Source organism: Lactuca virosa, chromosome 3, assembly GCF_052849685.1.
Source record: "Lactuca virosa cultivar CGN04683 chromosome 3, Lactuca_virosa_CGN04683_v6, whole genome shotgun sequence".
In the NCBI taxonomy this organism is placed as follows: domain Eukaryota; kingdom Viridiplantae; phylum Streptophyta; class Magnoliopsida; order Asterales; family Asteraceae; genus Lactuca; species Lactuca virosa.
Window position 1 is genome coordinate 137145822 of NC_136428.1, and position 13157 is coordinate 137158978.

Here is a 13157-nt window from a genome sequence, read left to right on the forward strand (position 1 = left end):
AATACTATGACTGAAAAAAATACAAAGCCCCTTATCGGATTTGAACCGAGGGCTTACGCCTTACCATGTCATTACTCTACCACTGAGTTAAAAGAAAAGGGCTTGGTTCATGGAATTCCTAAACGGGTCACTTTACTATCTAGGTAAAATATATCTATATAACAAGATATATACCTACTTCTTATATAAGTATAAGAAGTCCATCTACACATAGACAGAAGCGCCTCTACAAAAGGTCCATTTATATATAATAATTTGCACTGTAGCGGGTATAGTTTAGTGGTAAAAGTGTGATTCGTTCTATTAACCCCCTTAATAGTTAAAGGGTCTTTCGGTTTGATTCATATTCCGATCAAAAACTTTATTTCATTAAAAGGATTCAATCCTTTACCTTTCAATGACACATTCACAGGAATTGCTGAATATCAGAAGCTTATTACACGGAATCCCATTTTTTTAGAACGAGTTGAAGGAGTAGGCATTATTGGTGGAGAGGAAGCAATAAATTGGGGTTTGTCGGGACCCATGCTACGAGCTTCCGGAATACAATGGGATCTTCGTAAAGTTGATCATTATGAGTGTTACGACGAATTTGATTGGGAAGTCCAATGGCAAAAAGAAGGGGATTCATTAGCTCATTATTTAGTACGAATCAGTGAAATGACAAAATCCATAAAAATTATTCAACAGGCCCTAGAAGGAATTCCGGGAGGGCCCTATGAAAATTTAGAAATCCGCCGCTTTGATCGAGTAAAAGATATTGTATGGAATGAGTTTGACTATCGATTCATTAGTAAAAAACCTTCTCCGACTTTTGAATTGTCGAAGCAAGAACTTTATGCGAGAGTCGAAGCACCAAAGGGAGAATTGGGAATTTTTCTGATAGGAGATAAGGGTGTTTTTCCTTGGCGCTATAAAATTCGCCCACCGGGGTTTATTAATTTGCAAATTCTTCCTCAGTTAGTTAAAAGAATGAAATTGGCTGATATTATGACGATACTAGGTAGTATAGATATCATTATGGGAGAAGTTGATCGTTAAAATGATAATTGATACAACAGAAGTACAAGCTATCAATTCTTTTTCTATATTGGAATCCTTAAAAGAGGTCTATGGGATCATATGGATGCTTATTCCTATTTTTACTCTTGTATTAGGAATCACAATAGGTGTACTAGTAATTGTTTGGTTAGAAAGAGAAATATCTGCGGGTATACAACAACGTATTGGTCCTGAATACGCAGGACCTTTGGGAATTCTCCAAGCTCTAGCAGATGGTACCAAATTACTTTTCAAAGAGAATCTTCTTCCATCTAGAGGAGATACTCGTTTATTCAGTATTGGACAACTTTTCACATTTAAATTATGTATTAGATATACTAATACCTTACCCAGCCCATCTGGAAATCTTGGTTCAGGCTCTTTGCTATTGGATAAAAGATGCTTCCTCTTTGCATTTATTAAGATTCTTTCTCCATGAGTGTCATAATTGGGATAGTCTGATTACTTCAAATTCAAAGAAAGCCAGTTCTTCTTTTTCAAAAAGAAATCAAAGACTATTCTTCTTCCTATATACTTCTCATTTATGTGAATATGAATCCGGCTTCCTCTTTCTCCGTAACCAATCTTCTCACTTACGATCAACATCTTCTGGATCCCTTATTGAACGAATATATTTCTATGGAAAAATAGATCATCTTGCAGAAGTCTTTGCCAGGGCTTTTCAAGCGAATTTATGGTTGTTCAAAGATCCTTTCAAGCATTATGTTAGGTATCAAGGAAAATCCATTCTTGGTTCAAAAGGGACGTTTCTTTTGATGAATAAATGGAAATATTACTTTGTCAATTTCTGGAAATCTTATTTTTACCTGTGGTCTCAACGCGTAATCTCAGCATTCAATGTGTATTCCTGAATAATCTCATTTTTCAATTATTCAATCATTTCATTTTACCAAGTTCAATGTTAGCGAGATTAGTCAACATTTTTATGTTTCAATGCAACAGCAAGATTATTTTTGTAACAAGTAGTTTTGTTGGTTGGATAATTGGTCACATTCTATTAATGAAATCAATTGGATTGTTAGTAGTTTGGATACGTGTTGAAAATTATTTTTCTATGTGACCATCACTGAAATAATACGAACTGTATTTGTATTATCTAACAAATATTATCAGTTATTTCAGGTTGCATGAATGCGTGATCAAAACGGAAAATACAAAAACCAGCGAATGACGAAAACACATATGCATGACTAAACAGTTTCAACGATATATATATATATATATATATATATATATATATATATATATATATATATATATATATATATATATATATATATATATATATGTATGTATTATATATATATATATGTATTATATATATGTATGTATATATTATATATATATATATATATATATATATATATATATATATATATATATATATAATACATATATATATGTATTATATATATGTATTATATATATACGTATGTATGTATATATTATATATATATATATATATATATATATATATAATACATATATATATGTATTATATATATATATATATATATATATATATATATATATATATATATATGTATTATATATATATATGTATGTATTATATATATATATATATATATATATATATATATATATATATATATATATATATGTATATATATATATATATATATATATATATATATATATATATATATATATGTATTATATATATATATATGTATTATATATATATATATATATATATATATATATATATATATATATATATATATATATGAATTATATATATATATATATATATATATATATATATATATGTATTATATATGTGTATATGTATTATATATTCATATATTAGGTGGAAAGGTCAAAAGGAAAAGGGAGGGAAATGATAAGCCACCCCACCCCACGTTTTTTCTTCTACAACTTGCATACACCAGCCATTCTTTTCAATAAAAAAGACTAAGTGCTTGAAGACATTTCAAGTATATATGCACATGTGATAGTGTAGGTGATAATGAGAGAGAGAGAGAGAGAGAGAGAGAGAGAGAGAGTAAGAGAGATTCATATGTTATAGTGTGAGTGTTCATTTTTCTTTGTAAATTCCCTGGAACATAAAACTCTCTCAATCACCAAACAACAATAAACAAGAACATCAAGATCAACAACAACCAAAAATGAAGAACATTATCAACCATCTTCATCTTCTTCATTCAAACTCAAGGTGTTCATCTTCAACCCATCAAACATCATCATCTTCATAAACTTTCACCACCATCACCACCTTATATCAACCTCCAAACAACCTCAAAATACTCTCCAAACACCCTCCAAATACCCTCCTTAAACCTCCTCCAAAAACCCTTTCAAATCACCACAACCATCATCACCTTGCTGATTTTCGACTTCAGAATTTGCAAGTTAAGAAAAAATTCACCGAGCACAACTCAACAAGATAATACAGGAGAGATTTGCACCGCAAATTATTCAGGACCTTACCTACATCCAGGAATTTTCCTCGATTTTTTTGACCACTGCAAACCCCAGAGAGACGCGAGAGAGAATTGGCTATCCAGAGAGATTTACTACGAAAATCTATATTCGTAACCACCCAAAGCTCTTTCAACATCACCCTCTTTGTTACCTTATACCACCAAAACTACAACCTTATTACACCTTCTACCACCCTCCAAATACCCACTTCAACCTCATCAAATCACCTTAAAAAACCCCATACCCACATACAAAAAACATTACCCGTGTATTTTGTATCGTTTTGTAAACAATTCATTGTTACATAAAAAAAACTTATTGTTACTTACCGGATTGAACTTTGAACAAATAGAGACACAGTCTATTAAGATCCAGTCCAATTCTAAACCAGTTCAGTCAATTTATTGACGAACCGACTTTATATATATTTATATATTTATATATTTTATTACAGTTTTACGTCATTTAAATACTGTCATTTATTTCATTTATAGCTTTAAGTCATTTATAGCTTTCCAGTTTATATTTATTCCGCACTTCTTATTTTTTTTCCGCATCTTATCTCCTTAAATATATATATCTGTCACCCAGTAACTGGTATCCGAGCCTTTATTCGTGGTAATCAGATCGTATATTTTCAACAATTGGTATCAGAGCTTGTGTGATTTACTTTGAAATTTTTGTCGAAAACTTTTGGTTAGCGTTTATAAACCTTCCATAAGCTTTTCTTTAAAAATTTCATTTTAATATCACTTGTTCAAAATCCTTAAAAAAAAAATTTTAAAAATTTTAAAAAAATTTTTAAAAAAAAAAAATCTTAAACAAAAAAAATTCAGAGCTTGTGTGATTTACTTTGAAATTTTTGTCGAAAACTTTTGGTTAGCGTTTATAAACCTTCCATAAGCTTTTCTTTAAAAATTTCATTTTAATATCACTTGTTCAAAATCCTTTCAAAACAAAAAAAATGTCTTCTGCTAATTACTCCAACATGAACTCTGTTTCTATTGCTAACAGCTTGGGATCTGGTTCACGGGCACCCATACTTATTCCTGAAGAGTATAATTCGTGGGTTCGCCATATGAATCTTCATCTTAACACCATAAGTGAAGATGTCTGGAATTGTGTAGAAGGAACATATGTTACTCCAGAAAATATGGCTACTCTTGCTACAAATCAAGCCACTCAAGCTGAAATCAGAAGAAAGTTGGAACTCCAAGCCAAAAAGGAACTTGTGTCTGGAATACCTCACAGTATTCTAAGTCAAATGGATGACATTATACTGTTGACCGCAAATCAAATCTGGGAAAATTAAAAAATCGTTTTTGTGGAAATAAAAGAATTATCGGAAACAAAAGAACATCTGTTTTGAATGAATTCGATAATTTCAAAATGCTTTCATCAGAAACCATCCATGATGCTCATGATAGGTTCAATTTTATTATGGTTAAAATGAACAATTTGGGTATCAAAAAGACACAACACGAGATAAATCTCAAGTTTTTAAACAATCTTTTCGAAAGCTGGAAAATGGTTAAACTCATTATTCAGGGAAATCCAGCTATTCATACTGAAACTTTATACAATTTGTATGGAGAACTTCAATCGTATGAATCCTCGATTGACCCACCAACCACTACAGCTTTTGGAGGACCACTTGCTCTTGTTTCCACATCTTCTCAAAACCAATCACCCTTTAATGATCAAAACTTCAATCATTTTAATCAGTCTACATCTTTTCAAAACCAAGCCTTTTTGAATAATTCGTTTGATCAATCTAATTTGAATGATGAAGCAGACTATCAACAATTGTGTGCATTGGTTGCAAACACAAATCTCCAAAGATTTCTCCCAAATCATGGTCAATCAAATTTTAGACCAAATTTTCAAAACAGACCATCTTTTGGACAAAATAATTCAGGGTTTCAACCAAGACCTCCATCTGTTCAAAACAACTCAGGTTTTCAACCAAGACCTTATTTTGGACAAAATTCTCAAAGACCTTCCTTCTATAACAACTCAAATCAAGGTCTTCAAAACCAGGGATTACAAAACAATCCCAACTCAGGTCATCATAACAATAATCCAAACAACAGTTTTCAGAACATAGGTTTCCAAAATCAAGGTTACAACAATCAAAACAATGGTTTTCAAAACAACCAAAATTTTGGATTCCAACAGAACCATTCTCAACCTCCCCAACAAATCCAAACTCAAGTACCTGAAAGATTTCCGATTAAAAGTCAAAAGGATGACAGTGATGAAGAAGTGATCATTTGTCACAACTGCAAAGGAACTAATCACTATGCCAGAGAATGCCGAGCCAAAAACAAAACCAAAGTCAAAGACTCAGCATACTACGCTCAAAAAGCCGATGAATTAAAGAAACAGGAAAATCAAGATAAGCAAAGAGCATTGATGGCAATCCATGAACCAAACGTGGAATACTGGCCAACTTCTGAAGACGAAGCTGACAATGAACCAACACAATCAAACTTCTGTTTCGTAGTTGGTGTTGATAGACCTTCAAGAGCTCCAAACGTCATAGAACAGGTATGGTCTATGATCTCTGAACTTGGTCTTTCGAAATCAATTTTTGAGTCCCATATAACCAAGATTGAGAAAAGTCTAGAAGCTGATCTCAAAAAATATCATGACACAATGATCAATTCCGATATCTGCAAATCTGAGTTACAAACCTTGCAACTCAAATTTGGAGAACCAACAAGGATAAAGAATAAATTGGAAAGAGACATTGAAAGAAAATCAGAAGATTATAATCACGTCTTGGAACAATTAAATCAAACCCTAATTCAGAAAAAGGATTTGGAACAAAAAAATCAGTCAGTCATTTCCTCTGAAACAAAAGATGTTTTAGAAAAGGAAATCCTTCAGTTGAAACAAAACTTTCAAGAATCAACTGAAAAATACAAAACTTTAAATGAAAAACTGACTGATTCTTTAAACCAAACCAATTTTCTTGAATCTGAAAACAAAAGATTGATATGGAATATGAATTCTATCAAAATTGCTAGAAAACTAAGTGATGATGTTTTCACCAAAGCAAACACCTTAGGAACTGGCAAAATTGATACGAATTACAGACCAGGAATTGGAAGAGAATCCTTTGAAAATGAACTAGCTAAACAAGAAAACATGACAATTTGTGAAAACTCTGAATCCACTCTTCCAGATTTTTTCACATCTGCTAATGAGGAAGATTCAGATGACGAAACAGTTATCAACTGTAGCCCAGATGACACTGCTTTCACTGTTTCCAAAAAGTCTATCAAAAGAGTTGTAAAATCTGAAACAAACTCTGCTAGTTCTTCAACAAACCAAATCAAACATACCAATGAAGCAACCATAACCCCACTTAACAAACCAAAGGCTTTTGAAAACAAACCAAAGAAACCTGTTAAACCATACGTCATACCTCAAAAACAGGTTTCCAAACAAAAACCAAAACCTTTTCAAAAACCTTTTGAAAACCGCTTTCAAGAGATCACCTTTAAAAATTCAAGGAACTTTCAAAAACGACCAAATCAGAAAGTTTCAAAACATCATCTTCAAAAAGCCTTTCATAACCGCCAATCACATCCCAGATATGAAGAGAACTTTTCAAAAAAAAGTTCACATCTAGGATATCATTCACCAAATCACAGATTTTATCAACCAACGAATTTTCAGAAACAAATCACTTTTTGGGAAAATTTGATAAATAAAATCAAACCTCAACCATTCCATCCTTATAAACCAAACTCTTATAGCAATATGAAGTCAAATGCTACAAGAAGTTCAGTAAACAAAAAACCCAAAATAAAAACAACTAACAAACCAGGACCCATTCAGATTTGGGTACCTAAATCTTCTGTCTAAATTGCAGGTATCTAATGCTGGAGAACCCAAGGATGATACATGGTATATTGATAGTGGCTGCTCCAAGCATATGATAGGAAACCGAAACTACCTTCGTGACTTCAAACCAACCCAAACCAATCAAGACGTTACCTTCGGCAACAACATGACGGCCAAAATCAAGGGTAATGGAAACATAACAAATGGTAACTTCACCATAAAGAAAGTTGCCTATGTCGATGACCTGAAACACAACCTCATCAGTGTTTCTCAACTGTGTGATAACAATCTTGAAGTCCTATTCACCAAACAAAGAAGCTTGATCATGGACGCCAAAACCAAAGAAATCATTGTTGATTCTTACCGTGCCGGAAATATGTATCCACTTGACATGGATCTTATCTATGGTAAACCCGATATATGTCTGCTATCAAAAGCCCCAGCAGATATCAGTTGGTTATGGCACCGCCGCCTTTCCCATCTAAACTTTGGGTACATCAACAAACTGATCGGCGATGATCTTGTTAGAGGACTGCCACTTCTGAAGCTTGATAATGAAACTCTGTGTGCTGCATGTGAAAAGGGAAAACTTTCCAAATCCACTCACAAAAGCATCTCAGAATCTAGTGTATCCGAACCACTAGAATTGCTGCACATAGACCTTTGTGGCCCTGCCAAAACCCAAACCATACAAGGGAAGAAGTACATTCTTGTTGTCGTTGATGGCTTCTCGCGCTTTACTTGGGTCTTTTTCTTAAGACTAAAATCAGAAGCACCTGAAGAGATGATCAACTTCATCAAACAAATCGAACTGAAGCTCAAACGACCTGTTCGAAGAATCCGAAGTGATAATGGTTTAGAGTTCAAAAACAAGACTCTAGATTCATTTCTCAAAGACAAAGGAATTGAACATAACTTCTCAGCCCCATACACTCCACAACATAACGGCGTTGTCGAAAGAAGGAACAGAACTCTATGTGAAGCTGCAAGATCAATGCTTATCTTCGCTGATCTGCCACAATACTTCTGGGCAGAAGCAATAGCCACAGCTTGCTACACTCAAAATCGTTCCTTAATCCATAAACATCTTCATAAAACACTATATGAAGTCATTAACAACCGAAAACCAAACATCAAATTTTTCCATATTTTTGGTTGTCGATGCTTCATAAAGAACAATAAAGACCACCTCTCAAAATTTGAATCAAGGTCGGACGAAGGAATTTTCCTTGGTTACTCATTTTCTTCAGCTGCTTATCGAGTACTGAACAAACGTACCAGAGTAATTGAAGAAAGTACCGATGTTCATTTCGATGAATTCTATGTCAGGAAATTGGATCGTGAACATTTTGGTTCAAAAATGATAGATAATATTTTTCAAAATCCAATTCAACAAACACCTTCTCCTGACAGAGATATTGAAATCGATCTTGATTTACTTTTTGAACAACCCAAAACCGCTTACAATTCTGAACTTCTAACTACTTCTATTGATTCTACAGGAACAACCACTGAAGGAACTCCACAAACAAACCGAAATGATGCAGATCAATTCGAGGGGGAACCACCTACACATACTTCTTCATTGGAACAAACACCAAATCCTCCTTTAAATACCCCATCCCCAAATATCCAAAACAATCCCGATGCATCATTTATGAGGAAACCTTCAAACCTATTCCAAGATGAAACTCCCGGAGAAGAACAATGGGATACTGAAATTCCAATTATTATAGCGGAAGAGAATCGCTTAATAAAATGGACCAGAAACCACCCAACTGACCAAATCATCGGAGATCCAAACTCAGGCATCCAAACTAGAGCCGCAAGTTCTAATGATTGTTTATTTGGAGCCTTCTTATCCATGACTGAACCCAAAACCATACATTCTGCTCTCAAAGATCCAGACTGGGTAAAAGCTATGCAAGAAGAGCTAGAAGAATTTGAAAGAAATGACGTATGGAATCTTGTCCCTACCCCACCCGATGTTTCTGTTATAGGTTCAAGATGGGTATTCAGAAACAAAACTGACGACCAAGGAATCGTTTGTCGAAACAAGGCACGTCTCGTAGTCAAAGGATATTCACAACAAGAAGGAATCGACTACGATGAAACATATGCTCTAGTTGCCAGAATTGAAGCAATTCGCATCTTTCTTGCATATGCTGCACATAAGAACTTCAAAGTATTCCAAATGGATGTTAAATGTGCATTCCTACATGGAGAGTTAGATCGCGATGTATACATCCAACAACCACCAGGTTTTGAAGATCCCAAATTTCCTGATCACAGCTTCAAATTGCAGAAAGCTGTCTATGGTTTGAAACAAGCACCCCGAGCCTGGTATGCCACATTGACAACTTTTCTCGAAGAATCAGGTTTTAAAAGAGGTTCAATCGATCAAACCCTCTTTCGTAAAATCTATAATAAACATCTTTTAATCGTACAAATATATGTTGATGACATTATTTTCGGTTCTACTGATGAATCTTTGAGTATTAAGTTTGCAGATCTAATGAAGAGCAAATTTGAAATGAGCATGATTGGGGAGATGACTACTTTTCTCGAACTTCAAATCAAACAGTCAACTGATGGCATGTTCATCAACCAAGAGAATTATGTCAAAAACCTACTCACTCGCTTTTCAATGGACAAATCCAATCCCGCAAAAACCCCAATGGCTTTTGGATACAAAATCGATGCAGACTTAAATGGAAAACCTGTTGATCAGAAAGATATCGTGGAATGATCGGATCACTCTTATACCTCACTGCCAGCAGACCTGACATCATGTTTTTGATGGGTTTTGAGCATTCTAACACTTCCTAAGTGTACATGCAACCCTAATAACCTTGAATCTATGTTTTCTCTATATACATGCAAATTTCTTTTCAAGGTTATTTCCTAACTAGCATGGCATGGGGATTACATAAAACATAAAACTAGTAGAAATACATACCTTGTTGTTGCTTGGATTCCTTCAAGACTTTGTGAGCCTAGCACCCCAAATGTTGTGCCTCAAATGCTTCACACAACACCACAAGACTTGGAATAACTTGAGAGAATACTTCTAGCACTCAAAATTGGTTATGCCCTCTCTAGTAACACTATGTCCACTAGATCCACTAGCTCACATTTTGCTAGCCATAGGGTTCCTTTTATAGTGTTGTCACAATTAGGGTTTACACATGAATGCCCTTAATTGTCATGACTCTTGATTTCCCATGACCCATGGATTTGTAACTCCCATGGACTATCCATGGAGCTCCATTTGGTTACATCCATAACCCATAAACCATGGATCATTAATCCACCATAAAAGAATTGATGATTGTCATAATCAACCCTATATATTTAATTAGTCTCACTTTGATCACCAAATTAATACTAGATTAATACTTGATCAATACTAATTAAATAATACTATTATTAATATATTAGAACTTATAATATATTAATAATCATAAGTGCCTTATTCTCTCATTTAGTCTATCCAAGTATTGCAATGCCATGCAACCCAAATGGACCATGCCGGGTCGGGTCAAGTACATACCAAATAAAGTTATGGACTTAGACACTATATCCAACAGTCTCCCACTTGGATAAGTCTATTAACTATATTTGCAAATATGACTTCAAAATCCGACTAGCAATCGTAGCTCTTTCAAAGTCTCTCGGAACTGAGATGATGATGATACGCCATTTAAGATAAGTGATCATATAATCCTCTGTTCTCATGATATCAGCCGGACAAACACATGGAACATGGTCTTACTTATTGTCCAGCTTTTGTTTCTCGATCTCTGATTTGTTTCGACATAGAACTAAATTGAACACATCAATTAGGTTCTGACCGGGCCCGGTACATAGGTCAAAACCAAATCATCGAGGGGCCCAGATATCGCTTCTATTTCTAGAAGGAACAGATAAACTTCGACTGATATGCTTGTACTAACTACTTGTTGAATTATTCACAAAGGCACGTTTTATAACATCGAGTTACCAATGCGTTTTCGTACAATCAATGAATAACCAACTCATAGTCAACAACTCATATCTCTAGGTTTGAAGATTTATATGATATTACCGTCTCACGATCACTCGAGATAAATTCCATGAAGTGATGCAAGTGAGCGTGGGTTGGATCCAATACTCAGCCCTTATGAGTACTCATGAATGTTGTAGCAACCATTGCATTGTCCAAAGCACTTTTAGACAAATCATACAAGCCAAATTCATAACAGTCTTAAATCAATACTTACTTCCAAAGTTTGACTGACTGTGGATGGTTTGAATAATAACATAATTATTCTGGAAGTAAAAACATGCAAAATTGAAACATAGTAAACAATCAACACAAGATAGTAACACCTTACTCATAAATAAATAACAACTTTTATTTATCATCAAATGTCAATTACATTTTACAAGTTTCAGGAATCTAATTATTGAAACTAATATCATCCTTCAGCCCAATGCGCCTCGCATGCTGTAGATGCTTAACCCTGCTCAGTCCCTTCGTGAGGGGATCTGCCGGGTTCTCATCTGATGATACCCTCTTAGCCACGAGGAGTCCTTCTTCTATTCGATGTCTGATGAAATGGTATTTTCTGTCAATGTGCCTAGATCTCCCGTGATCTCTTGGTTCCTTAGCCAAAGCAACCGCACTTTCGCTGTCACAAAAAATTTCCATTGGCTCTTTTATAGCTGGTACAACTCCAAGGTCTCCGATGAAGTTCTTTAGCCATATCGCCTTCTTAGCTGCTTCACTTGCTGCTATGTACTCTGATTCACAAGTAGAATCAGCTACTGTCTCCTGCTTGGAACTTTTCCAAGTAATTGCCCCTCCATTTAGGATAAAGATCCAGCCTGACTAAGAGCGGAAATTATCCCTATCAGTCTGGAAGCTAGCATCGCTATACCCTTCCACTCTCAAGTCATCACTGCCTCCGAGGGTAAGGACCCAATCCTTAGTCCTCCGCAGATACTTGAGAATGTTCTTTACCGCTGTCCAGTGTGCCTTGCCAGGGTTCCCTTGATATCTACTGACCATGCTCAAAGCAAAGGCCACATCAGGGCGAGTACAAGTCATAGCATACATGATCGAGCCCACATCGGAAGCATATGGTATATGACTCATTTCAGCTATCTCAGCCTCTGTACTCGGACTCTGAGTCTTACTCAGCTTGGCATTACTCTGGATTGGTAATTCTCCTTTCTTGGAATCTTGCATACTGAACCTCTTCAGTACCTTATCCACATAAGTACTTTGACTAAGTCCAATTAGTCTCTTACTCCTATCTCTCAATATCCTTATCCCTAGGATATAGGCAGCTTCCCCAAGGTCCTTCATAGCAAAACACTTCCCAAGCCAGGACTTAACCTCCTGCAAGGTTGGGACGTCGTTTCCTATGAGAAGTATGTCATCCACATACAACACCAAGAAGCTAACTATGCTCCCACTAGCCCTGACATACACACAAGACTCATCCTCACTCCTAGAAAAGCCAAACTCTTTGACTTTCTCATCAAAGCAAAGATTCCATCTGCGAGATGCTTGTTTCAATCCATAAATGGATTTATCAAGCTTACACACTCTATTAGGGTATCTTGTATCGACAAAACCCTCTGGTTGAGCCATGTAAACATCCTCAGCCAACTTTCCATTAAGGAAAGCGGTTTTGACATCCATTTGCCATATTTCATAATCATGAAATGCAGCTATGGCTAACAATACTCTAATAGACTTAATCTTAGCTACTGGTGAGAAGGTC